The sequence below is a fragment of the Medicago sativa genome, chromosome 2 (assembly GCF_051527215.1).
Source record: "Medicago sativa cultivar Bolivia chromosome 2, Bolivia_mono, whole genome shotgun sequence".
NCBI classification, from domain to species: domain Eukaryota; kingdom Viridiplantae; phylum Streptophyta; class Magnoliopsida; order Fabales; family Fabaceae; genus Medicago; species Medicago sativa.
Window position 1 is genome coordinate 72895016 of NC_140750.1, and position 13716 is coordinate 72908731.

Sequence of the window (13716 nt, forward strand, 5' to 3'; positions counted from 1 at the left end):
TTTTAACAAATATCCATACTTTGATTTCACATTAAAGATATAGAAAAAAATATATGATTTAAGAAACCTTTGAAAATAGATTTTAAAATAGGAATGAACATACATGAATTTCTCGATAAAAGAAAAATCATTTATGAATGAACAATCAATTCAAATATCAAATTAAATCAAATATCAAATTAAAAGTAGAAAGAGAAAAAAAATTAAAAGTAGAAAGAGAAAAATATTTTACAAAGATAAAAGAGATATGAAAATTGGAGAAGAAGAAAACTAGTTCAAACAATCATAATTTTCAGATCATTATAATATTATGCATTGTCATTACCAACTGAGCTAAGTTCACGAAGACAATTTTAATTACTTCTAAAGTCACATATATGGTTAATTGTGATTTGCTGAAAGTGTAACATTTTTTACGCCAACGTTGTATATAAATGAAACTCTTAAAATAATGAAAAATGCATGTATGGCCCTTTTTATAAAATTTTAAGATTACCATGCTATTAAAATAACAATTAATTGTTACGGTTTTCAATTTTGAAATAATTTATATTATTTATTTAGAATTTGATATTTAAAATCACTTTTAAAAAAATGAAGGAAAGATTACAAATTAAACAAAATGGGTGTTCGAGAGAACCTGAGTTTGATTCTTGGTAGAATAATTTTTGGTCAGGGTATACTTGCCTCACAACCACCAGATGTGAGTTGTTAGTCTAACTATTATCTTATTATTTAAGGCATATGTCTATGATGTTTTTTTTTAGTTCAAGTGTGGATGGTTAGTTGCATATCTACTACGTATAAATAAAATATTTGTTATATAAAAGAAATGACCCATATTTTCTATAATTTAATGTTTTGTTGGTATTATTACACTTTCTTCTGTAAGTTTAATTTTATTCATGAAAGTTTTCAATCATCAAAAAGGGAGAAAAATAGTAGGACAAAAGATCTATTGCATTATAGTTTGATGATGACAAACTTTTATTCAAAGGATAAACTTGTGATATTTGTTGTGTTATGAATTTTCAATATATTATGTTTGAACATATGCTAGTTGAAATATGACTAGTATTATTGGGTAAGTAACAAAATTATAAAATATTTTAGCATTCTATAGATAAAATTCATACAATTTCAATTATTATCAAATTTATTGGTGTGTCAGCCAAACCAATTTATGATAATTAGTATTTTTTTTCAACATTATACATTTGATGCGTTAGTGGAAAAATAATATTGTTTATGGCGATAAGAGCTGCTAAGTGCTAACAACAAATGCTTAAACAAACACTCACTTATTTGTAAAGTCACGTCACCTAGTTTTTTTTTTTTTTTGGTAACAAAGCTAACAAACAAACAAAAGAGAAAAACAGAAAGCCAAAAAACAGAAGATCACACTCTAGGGAAGAAAGTTCCCATAGCATCAGCCCTAAGCAAAATGAGGAGATCCTGGGGGGCTGTCGGATGGACTAAGAAGTTGGAATCTGAAGAAGCTCCTAGCTTGGCCATGTAATCAGCACATTGATTACCCTCTCTAAGAGTGTGTTGGATAGTGAAATTACGTGAAGCCATGGCATCCTTGATATCTTGAATAGAGAAATTCTTTCTTGCACACAGACACAACACATCATTATTGGACACAACAAACAAAAATTTGACACATGTCAAAAACTTTTAAAACCCGTTCTTGCAAAAACTGACTTAAAACGTCCCAAATAATTAAATGCAAAAACATTGGTATATTCAGAATCCAAAAGGAAAAGTTGTTATTCAACCTTGGTATTTAGTCCCAAATTACCAAGATATTACAAATGTAAAAGCACAAATTAGATGGTGTGAAGCCACGTCAAAATATTATTTAAAAGAAGATTTTGATTATTTTCTTTTCAAATACTTCATAGAAATGGCTAAAGCGCTAAGAATAGAACTTAAAAGATTAGCTAGATAAATCATGGATGGTCTTATAAATCCATTTGGAAAGATAATACCTCAACCGTTTATATTAAAACCTAATTATAATAATATAATTAGAATAAAAAACCAAATTAAGTGGTTAAGGGAAACAGCATATTGGTTTCTAATAATTGAAGATAATTACTTTACATACTGGGAATATGAAAATTTTGCAAATCTTCTAAGTCTTAAAATACAAAAGTTAGCACATGGCTAATAAAGGTGTAGGTGAAAAAATACAAGATATTTTCGAGAACCTAACAGTACTTCAGAAACAGTTAGATAAAATAGTAGAAGTTCTACTAGAAAGAGAGTTTGAAGAAGAACTCAATAAAAAATTATCTAGTCTAGAGGAGAACCAAAGATTACTAGACGAAAAACTTTGTATAAAAATAGATGATTTAATTGATCTATTAAAACTCTTACCTACAAGAGATAAATGTCTAACCCTAGAACAATTGCAAACTTTTGTCAAAAAAGAGGGGGGGGGGGGGGGGGGGACATGATAGAAATTTCAGAAAATATTGAAAAACCAGAAAAAGAAATTAACTTTTTCGCGCCATTACCTTAATATGGACGAAACAGAAGAAGAAATAGCAAACCAGCTAAATGAATTACAAACATTAATGGCTTCTCTAGACATTAATAGAAAAAACCAAATAACCGAAGAATCTGATGACGAAAACAAGTTTGTTTACGACTTTGGTTCAGAAAGTTCTTTTAGTATGGAAGAAGAAGAACCACAAGTAGGACTTGTGAAAACTAATGAGCAACCAGAATCATCAGAACAAGGACGTAAAAGAGGACGTCAAGAGAATGGTGAAAAATTTATTGACCAACAAATCATCCAAAGTAAAATGGATGAAAGAAAATTTAAACAAATACCACCTAAATATATACCAACAATAAACCGCCACAAAGAAGATGATGTTTTAAACATTGACTGTAGTGAGGATGTTAAAAGAGAGTTAAGAAGTTGGTATCATGATCACATGGTAACAATCCAATTAGACCCTATACTTGGGAAATTAAGTTCAAAGAGTATTTTTAACTATTTAAAAACAAAAACTATAGGAAATGCTTGGATTTTTATGTCTGAACAATCAGATTCAGAACTTCCATCAACAACTGAAGATGTGATAAATCATGTCTATTCAATTTTAAAAAAAGAATTTTTAGGTTTTGATGCACCAGAAGCAGAAGCAGACCTAAAACAAACAAAAATTCATAGAATATTTAATTTAAGAATCTGTGATATGTGTTATGTTGAACCATTCATATGTGAGTTTAGCAAATATTACTATGCAATATCTCCACAAGAGAGATTACAATATAATCTTTTAGGATTATTCAACAATAAACTTCCATCATCTGTAGGAATAATTATGGAAAAAGTAATCCAAGAACACCTAGAAAGAATCGTAGGATTAGAAGATACTCTAGGAACAAGAATAACTGCATTAAGGAGATGGATATCCGAAAAATGCATGGAAAAGACTGCTAAAAGAGAAGCAAAAATAAATGTTTGCTGTGATAGAATTCGAGACAAAGTAGGAAACTACGGTTGTAGTAAACCTAGAAGAAAGAAAAAGAAAAAAGTTTTTAGGAAAATAGATCGTTCTGAATATAAAAGAAAAAAGAAATTTCCTAAAAAATTCAATAAACAAAAATACTTTAGGAGAAATAAAAAATATCCTAAAAAGAATTCATGTCCTAAAGGAAAGAAAACATGCACATGTTGGTTGTGCAATGAAGAAGGACATTATGCAAACGAATGTCCTAAAAAGAAAGATTCTAAAAAAGAAACCTTAAAACTAATTTGGGAAGTAGGTTTTGAACCAATAGAATCAGACATAGATTCTGACGAAAGTAGTATTTTTGAATATACTACTGAAGAAGAAATTGAAGAATGAGTAGAAAAATTTTAAAAAATGGAAACCCTAATGCAACATTTATCCAGGTAACACTGAATAAAAAGAAAATTATGGGCTACATTGATACAGGTGCCACTTTATGTTTTGGTAGAAGATCCATAATTAAGGAAGGATGGATTAGATTACAAAAACCAAAAGAAATTATCTTTGCTGATAAGAAAAAACACCAAATATGGTTTGTTTTAAAACATGTTTTTATAAAAATTGAACATAGATACTTCTATGTAAAATCAATCTATGAACATGACTCTGGAATAGATCTAATAATAGGAAATAACTTCTTGAAGTTATATAATCCTTTTATTCAAAAAACTGACATCATAACATTAAATTGGTTTGATGTCGATAATCCAAAAGAAAGTGAATTTGTTACAACAAATATTATAACAAAAAATGAAATTTTAAAAGCAATTTCAGAAAATCTCAATGTACTTAGATGTATGTGGGATAAGAGAAAGTTTTATTTAACAATTGAACAAAATCTAGGACATCATCTAGATCAAGTTTGTTCCGAAAATCCATTAGACTCTATAGTAAATAAAATTCAAGATTTAATTGTTGTAAAACTTAAAGATCCTAAAAAGGAAGTCAAAGCCTTATACAAAATCCCTTATTCAGGAGAAGATAAGGAAGAATTTAAAAAAGAAATAGCAGAACTATTAGAGAAAGGATTAATAAGTCCTTCTATTAGTCCACATTCAGCGCCATCTTTTTATGTCAGAAAACACAATGAGATAAAAAGAGGAAAAGCTCGAATGGTGATCAATTATAAAAAACTTAATGAAGCAACTATAAGTGACTCATATAAGTTACCTAGAAAAGATTACATTTTTGATAAAATAAGAGGATGTAATTGGTTTTCATCTTTAGATGCAAAATCTGGATACTGGCAGTTAAGGTTATCTGAAGAAACTAAACCTTTAACAGCTTTCAGTTGTCCAGAAGGACATTTTGAATGGAATGTTTTACCATTTGGTTTAAAACAAGCACCATCAATATATCAAAGATTTATGGACAATACTCTTTAGGGTCTTGATCATATTTGTTTTGTATATATCGATGACATATTAATTTTTACTAAAGGAAGTAAAGAACAACATGTTAAAGATGTTATGACTGTTTTAAATAGAATAAAAGATAGAGGAATTGTTCTATCCAGAAAAAAGTCAATACTTTTGAAACAAGAAATCGAATTCCTTGGTCTTATCATAAGAGAAGGAGGAAAATTCGATTTATCGCCACATGTTCAAGAAATTTTTTTACTTTTTCCTGATCAATTAGTGGATAGAAAACAAATTCAAAGATTTTTGGGATGTTTAAATTATATTGCTAATGAAGGATTTCTTCAAGATTTAGCAAATGATAGGAAAATTTTACAGAAGAAGATATCTGAAAAAGTGCCATGGTCATGGACACAAAAAGATACTGAGGCTGTAAAATCTTTAAAAGAAAAATTAAAAGTTTTACCACAACTATACAACCCCACAGAAAATGATTTTTTGGTTGTAAATGTTGATGCAAATCAGTTTACATGGGCTGGAGTTATGAGAGCTCTTCCTAATGGTAAACAAAAATTGGGATTAAATCTCAATGGATATGTTGAGGATGAAACCCCACAACAATCTTATACCACTGTGGATGTAACCCCACAGTTAAAATCAGATATCCCTAATGGGCGATCAGATAAAACATCAGTTTCAACTGATTCAAAACTTGATTATTCAAGTAATAATATCCGAATTAAGGATAAAGATCTTGTTTTATGCAAGTATGTTTCAGGTTCTTTTAAAGATGCTGAAACAAGATATCATATCAATGAGAAAGAAACTCTTTCTTGTTTAAATGTTTTAGAAAAATGGAGAATGGATTTAATTCCATCAAGATTTTTATTACGAACTGATTCAACTTATGCTAGCGGGTTTTGGCGCTACAATTTAAAAGTTGATCATAAACAAGGAAGACTTGTTAGATGGCAAATGCGCATCCAACAATTCTATCCTTATATTCAACTAATAAAATCAGAAAACAATTGTTTTGCAGATACTCTGACAAGAGAATGGAGCAAGCTCTAAAAGTCCTCTACAATAGCTTGAAGCAAAAGGATGAACAGATTGAAATCCATAGCCAAAAGCTAAAACAACTCTTTTCAGAGAGGGGGGAGATGATTAGAATGATCGAAAGCCTAACCAAGATCATAAATGTCGAAGCTCCAACAACAACAGAAGAACCAACAAAAAAGACTTTGAATGAACAACAAAGTTTTTCATCAACATCTTCAGCAGGTTCTATGCCAGAAGAAGATACAAAAAAGTCATGGGCTGACAAAGTCGAGCAAGAAGAGGAAGAGTCAAAAAATGGCTTAGACCAACCAAGCGACGCTGTCGATCTACAACCAGAAAAGAATGTGTATGTCATCTTTGATGGTCCAATGAAAGGAATTTACAACAATTGGGCAATTGCAAGCCTTCACATTAATGGCAAAAATGTCAGACACAAAGCTTATCCAACAATGGAAAAGGCAAAAGAAGCTTATAAGGCCTCCTATAAAGAAATGACCATTGCTAAAGAAATTGGCCAACCATCAAAAATGGAGTCAAAGAAAAAGATCTCAGTGGGATCCATAATAAATCTCCAGAAAGAAAAAAATAAGCCAAAAACCCTTGATGATTTCATGGGAAAGTGGAGATGGCTAGCCAACTTCAAAGAAGAATTAGCACTTGAATGTTTTTACCCAGTTAATACCACACATGGGGTAAAAGCTAATACAGTTCCAGGAATATCCAAGGAATTGATTAAAGAATTTTATGAGTATGGAATGCTTAAGACCGTATATCTTGAAGAAGGAGAAGGTCGCATGTTCCAAGAATTGGCTGATCTTCCAAAAGAAATTGGTGATACAGCAAAGAGATTTAATGACTTTCTTGCAAAAGGAAGAGAAATATATCTCCAGTTCGAACAAACCTATCCATGGTTTTTTGAAGAAAATAATTTTATGGCTGTAAAACCAAGAACAGTCATCAAAATAGGAATCTCAAATAAAACTTATCTACCTCCAAATTCAGAAAGTGTTGGATGGACAGTAGATTCGTTCATTTATCAAATGAAACGTTTTTATGATAACCTTATCAGATATGGTTCTACCATTATTAATTATAAGGTCCTTTACACTACAGAGACCTGTCTCATGGTCTGTGATTCAAAGAGGAAGGTTTCAGAGGAACACCTCAAGCAAACACTCTATTATGAAGAGCTATTCTCAAAATTTGAAAATGCTCTTAGCCAGGTCCCAGAAGAAGTTCAACAGGAGTGCTGTCAACACTTCTCGAAATACAAAGGGCATATTTGTAAATGGTGTGCAAAAAAGAAAGTGTCGGTAGAAGAAAACAAAATACCGACAATCACAGTGCAAGAAGATAAGGCAAAAGGAAAAGCCTAAACACGTGTCATGTAGATGACCGTAGGAATAAAAGTTGTAATAATGGAACCTTATCATCTGAGTCAGATGGGGTCCATTTAGTTGAAAATCTTATCACCTTATGTGATAATGCTTCTACTTTTTCCTTTGCGTGTTTTGTCTGTTTTTCTTTTTAGCTGGCAAGATAGAGACATGTGACCAACTTGTGAGTCTCATCTGCCTATAAATAAGAGCCTCGATGCTCACTTGTAAATTACAACTTGAATCAATGAAGTAAGTACCTTAGTTTATGAAAAACGTTGTGGGAAAGGACTTCGCAGGATTTGAGGTTGTCATAACCAAATCGAAAGATTTTTAGTTTCCAATATCAATAATCGAAAGATTATTTCAAAATTCCAAAGGATCGAAAGATCAGAATCATCAAAGATCCAAGAAAAAGTCAGGTATGGTTTTAAAGAATTTAAATATTTTATAATTTTTACATTTCATAATGGAATATAGTATGGTAAAAGAAAATTCATCTGGTTTTATGGCAGATGTATTAATAGATCATATAGAAAAGGTAGATTTTACCTTAAAACCAGAAGAAAATTTTAAACAGAAAAATATTTTTTCTTTGATAAAAGAAAAATTATCCAGAGAAAACATACTAAAATATGGTATGATGGTAGGAGAAGTTGCCATACCAATGGAATCAACAGATGGATCTGTTGTAATATCCTTAATTGATAATGAACAAATTAATAATAGATTAAAACATCTATCGTTAGATAAAAGACAGAAGATAGGACATATTCATATATCAACTATCCAAATAATCATAAAAAGTACTTTTATGAAAGGAATAGATGCAGAACTAGAACTTCTTATCGAAGATGCTAGGATGAATGAAAAACATTCACTAATAACCCAAGGTGAGGGAAATTTAAAATATGGAAAGTTAAAATTTGACATAAATCTACAGATAGGTTTAAGTCTAAATGATATAGATCTAGACAGATCTTTAGTAATTCATTATAAACTTAAAGATCAAACCCTCATGAGACCAGGAAATCATCCTTTCAGTATAAGTTATAAAATGAATTATGCATTAAGTAATTCTCATTACAGTATAGAATTTAGTGGAAAAGAAAAAATACAAATAGATGAACTATTTGCCCCACTAATAAAACTAGAATCACCAATTCTAAAATCACTAAAAAGATCAAAATCTATTATGACAATAGAAAGAACACCTCTTCTAAAACAAGAAGAAAGTACTAGTGAACCAAAGTTCTTACCAGCAAGAACTTCATTAGATAGTTATGAAAAAAGAAAGCTTAATAAAGCTTTATCAGAAATAAAAACTGAACTTTCAGGTATTAATAGAAAATTATAATGCCAGGAATAACAACAAAAAAATGAACTAAAATTATTCAGAATAAAACTAGATGTCCTAGTTAACAAAATAGAAGAAAATTTCTTTAGAATAGAAATGAAAAACGCAATTTGGGGAATCCATGATTTAATGATTTTACAAATTTCATATATAGATGAAGTGATAGAAGAATTAGAAGAAACAGAAAATATTTCTGTTACACAAAGAGAAAGAGCTAAAACACTCTTAAAACCATTTCAAGGGTTAATTAAAATCGAACAAATGTTAAATCAAGTTCGAGAAAATTCCGCTGACGATGTTGCGTCAAACCTGGTATCAGAGCTAGTATTACAATCCTAGGGATGAAGATAAAAATGAAAATAAAAATAAAAATATTATATTTTCAAAAAGACAAAAACTTTTAAAAGTTGCTCTTTTACTTAACCGACTTAGTAGAGCCTTATATGACATCATTTAATCTATTAACCGATTTAAAAACTCATAAGCATGAGTTGGCAAAATTTTATTGGCTGTGCCCAAAAGACAGGTGTTAGGCTTGTGCCTATGCAAGTGTTTCTCTCTTGAATAAGCACTGCATAGGCGTGAAAATTCGAAACATCTCCAGAGATGAGATTAACGTCACCTAGTTTTTAAAAGTCTTTACTTGTTAACCAGCTCTCTCGGTTAAGAAAAAATTTAACTTTTTAATAAAAAATAATTTGTAACATGCCTTTTAATATCCCCACCTCATATTGGTCTTTCACATAGGTGGAATTTTTATGCTTCTTAAAAATCTAAATCCAAAACATACATTTTTAAGCTTTTTCTTAAAACCGATCAAAAAGTTCTTACTGGATAGAATTGTAGCAGATTTGTAATGTAAATCCCCCTTCATTAATAATTGAATCAGCTATATTTTGAGGATGCCTTTTCCAAAAAATAATTATAATGAAGCTAGTTCTCTAATTTTTCTTGGTGGAGACTATGCTTTGAGAGAGAAAAATATAGTGTATTAAAGTGGAATTGTGTGTGTCTCAAGTGGAAAAGAAGCTTCGTGAAGCAAGAAAATAATCATGCTTTGACTTTTACAAAAGGACGTGGATAGTGTGTGTGTCTTAAGAGAAATTTTGTATGTTGTTGTTAATGTCCGACAAGATTGCTAGATCTAGTTTTAATTTGTTATGGGTGCGACAGATCTAACTTATAAGGGTTTGAATATTATCTAGATGGATAGACCTAAAACGCAGAAGAAGGAAATTTGGGCATGTGAAAGTCAGGCGCGATGGTCTCTTACGGGAGCGGGGCACAACTGGGTTGTGACCGACGGTGTGGGAGGGTGAGATAGAGATGTGGTCTCCAGTGAATTCAGTTTGTGTTTTGACAGAGATTGAAAGACGCGGGGAGGTTTGTGATAGAACCGGTTGCCTGTTTAGTCATTAACAAAATATGATACGTTGCATAAAGAATTGAGTGTCTGTTGGCTATCGTGTGATTGAGCGTTTGTCCCTAGCAATTCTCTTATGGCGATTGAACATAACACAATGCTTGTTTGGGTAAATCATGATAAATGTGTGGCATGTTATCTGCTTCTTTTGACTCATATATATGTTTTAGCATTATGTAGTTAAATCAGTTCAAGTACTTCACCATATCAAACTTTTTTGAAATCTTCTGAAGCGTTGAAAATCATTCAAAAAATCAAAATTCAAGAGTACTTAAAATGATATATTAAACACTTATCATCCATATGGAATTTCTAGTACTTTATTGATTATTGTTATTTCATAATATCAGTAAGTTCTTTTGTTGATATCAAAATATGCATAATTATATAAAATTTTAGTGAATTAATGTAAATATGATTTATTTGAAAGCTCGTTACCTTTGTTATCTTCAAACAAGATTTGTATATCATAAACTATTCACTATATCATCATAATTAGCATATAGGCTAAAATGTGGTTTTAGTCCCTGTAAAAAAAAATTGTTGTTTTTGGTCCCTGCAAATATGCCTCGTTTTGGTTTTGGTCTTTGGCCCTACTTTTGTGATGATTTGCACACGTGACACATGATGACTGAACCCATTTATTAGAAAAATAGTCCCTGCAAAATCTTTTGATTTTTAAAAAGGTCCCTGCAAAATATTTTATTTTTGAAAATAGTCCCTCCAGGGACTATTTTCAAAAACGAAATATTTTGCCGGGACCAAAAACAATAAAAAAAATTACAGGGACTAAAACCAAAACGATACATATTTGCAGTGACCAAAACCATATTTTAGCCTAGCATATATTAAGCTTTTGAATCTCCTTATAATATGTCAATATTTCTCAATTTTTAACGAGAATCATTTCTGTCCAAACCCATCAAAGCATCCAAGGTTACATTGTCATACATTATAACTTTATTCACAAATATTCATGAAGAAAAACATAAACTACAAAACATTGTAATGTACCTAAATCAATAATTATTTTGAAAGTCATTGTAGTAAGATCAATTTATTGATAATCTATATGTAACACACACACACACACTAAATTTATCTAGAATATTTAGCGTAAACATTAACTTAGTACCAGATACATTAAAATTACAACAGAATTTCGACCGAATGAATATAAACATCAATACAAGTTCGTACATCCGATAACTTGAAACATCTATCAAATACATGCATCCAATACATATCTAGAAGCATAAGAAATCATCTAAACTAGTACGACATGTGCATATGAAGATAAGTCATTCAGCCTCCTGTCTGTCTTTCTTTGCCACGAACAACCTGCTGATCTGAAATAAAATAAAGGGATTGGGGTGAGACAGGATCTCTCAGTAAATTCCACCTATCCTAAGTTGTAGGCAATCCTGGGGAGCCTATGATTGCCACCTGTTTGTACATGTACCTAATTATAGGATATACGGTTCTGTTTTGCATAACTTAGCGATCGGGGAAAACTAGGATCACTAACTGTATACTGTCATAATTTCTGTCATAAACATATTCATAATTAAGTTAGAATGTTAGCATTGAACAAACAATTATTATCTGAGTTCATTTTATGGAATGAATCCGAGTGGAGTAACCTCGAATACATTCGCTATGATAACCAGCTAAATTTCCTATTTGAGGGCTAGAATCGGACTCCTCTTGTTGTCGTGTGGGCCACCCAGTCGGAACATACTCTCACTTTAATTGGCTGAAGTCGACCATCCATTTGGAACTTACTCCCATCCAGACATAATCTGGAGCTTGTCTGAGCCACAACTTATCTGATTATAATATGAACATATAGCCTGAATATATTATCTGAACATAATTTTTGTGACATATATCTGATATGTTTTTATTATACTTAGTCATATACGTATCATAAAGCATTTTCCCATAGAGTTAGTAGCATTTCCCCACTAACATTCGTACATAAACTGATATTACACGCTCTTTTGTGTCATTGCATTTCCATTATGTTTGTATTATCACCGTATGATCCAAAACAATCGTATACTCAATGGTTGGCTGGGTTTTAGCAAAATTTTCACATGACAACAGGTTGCACCATTGCCAAAGAGTGAAACCGGTTGCAAGGAGTAGTGCAACCGGTTGCACAATTGCAACCTTCAACTTATTCCTCAGCCATCATTGAGCATACAAAATTTCAAGTAAAAAGAGCTTGCATAAAGTTCAATACAAATATAATCAGCAACAATTACACAACGTGGGCAACTAATATACATAGTTAGACCTAAGTCAGTTGTCTCACAGTTGATAAACATACAACCTGCCCAAGGGAAAGTTCTAAGCTAAAAGGAACTCACCTCGATAATCTGAATTCTCTAAAACAGCATATGCTCAGCTTAAAGCTTTCACCAAATTCTTATTTCTTCCGTGTTATATTGTTCCGCACCCAAACTTTAGGTCCAATCCTTTCAAGCATTCCAGAACCTCCATAAAATTAGGGTAACTTGGTTAGGAGATATCCCTTCTCGTGAACGCCTCATGTGCCATCTCGAATAGCTCTCGTACTTCAAAACCTGCAGGGTCCACACCTGCAATTTCCAGCATCAGTACCCTCGACTTCAAATGCATTTTCAGAACTCAATATTAATCGATAACATACGAAATTGATATCCAACCTGAAGGGAATTGAGTGAAGATTCTAAAAATCCAACAACCAAACAATTTTGGGTTACAAAACTTAAGTTATGACTCGATTACCACAGGTATGTCCATACGAATTTCTGCTCATCCATAACATTCAGGCACAATCACTTTTAACAATAATAACCCACTTTATTCAACAACACAAATTTATCTACATCAATAACAATCCATTTTGAAGTCATGGCTTTATCAATTAGCCATCTGAGTCCCAAAACAAATTTATAGCAACCACACTACATCTTAACTACAATTTCCAATTCCTTCAAGATACATACCAAATTCTTACTCTTATTTAAGAATCAAAGCATAATTAAAGGAACTCACATCCGCTGGATTGAAGAAATTGGTGAGAACTTGCATGTTTTTTTTCCAAAATCTCCTCCAAACCCTCTTGACCCATGCTCTATGCTCTTCTTTCCACTTAATTCCAGGTTCTTAGTAGTTCCACAAGATGATTTGGAGTGAGAAAACATACATGCAAGGCTTTAATCAAGAAAAATGAAAGAGAGTTGAATTTGGTCATGGAGGGTTTGAGTTCAAATTGACGAGAAAGAGAAGAAGGAGGGAGAATTGATTTTTCTTTATCCATTTTGTGTCTTAGAAGCTGACTTGATAACTACGAAACTACTGCCACATCTCATGGTTATTACAAAACCACCACTAATAGATAATTTGACATTTCTATCATTGATCTTTAGTTATCTCTTAATTTTCTTAATTACTACAAATTGGAAACTCTATTTAATTTTACAACATCATTAATTAAAGTTGGGATGTTATACTATATATGAATACATCATAAGTAAGCATGCAAAATTTCAAATTCATGGTCATTGGGTGCATAACAATATATGTGCAAGAGAAAAAAAATATTAAATTAGGCCAA

General features: G+C 31.3%; 1 long non-coding RNA gene across 2 annotated transcripts; it reads right to left on the bottom strand.

The window, feature by feature from the left end:
- Positions 1 to 11206: 11206 nt before the first annotated feature.
- On the bottom strand, positions 11207 to 13454 carry LOC146950500 (uncharacterized). 2 transcript variants are annotated; one of them, XR_015025477.1, is made up of 3 exons: positions 13155 to 13454; positions 12485 to 12715; positions 11207 to 11458 (listed from the first exon to the last, which is right to left on the bottom strand). It is a non-coding gene; the product is annotated as an uncharacterized LOC146950500 (long non-coding RNA). The 2 variants fall into 2 exon arrangements; XR_015025478.1 differs by lacking the exon at positions 11207 to 11458 and adding an exon at positions 11577 to 11938.
- Between the last annotated feature and the right edge of the window lie 262 nt (positions 13455 to 13716).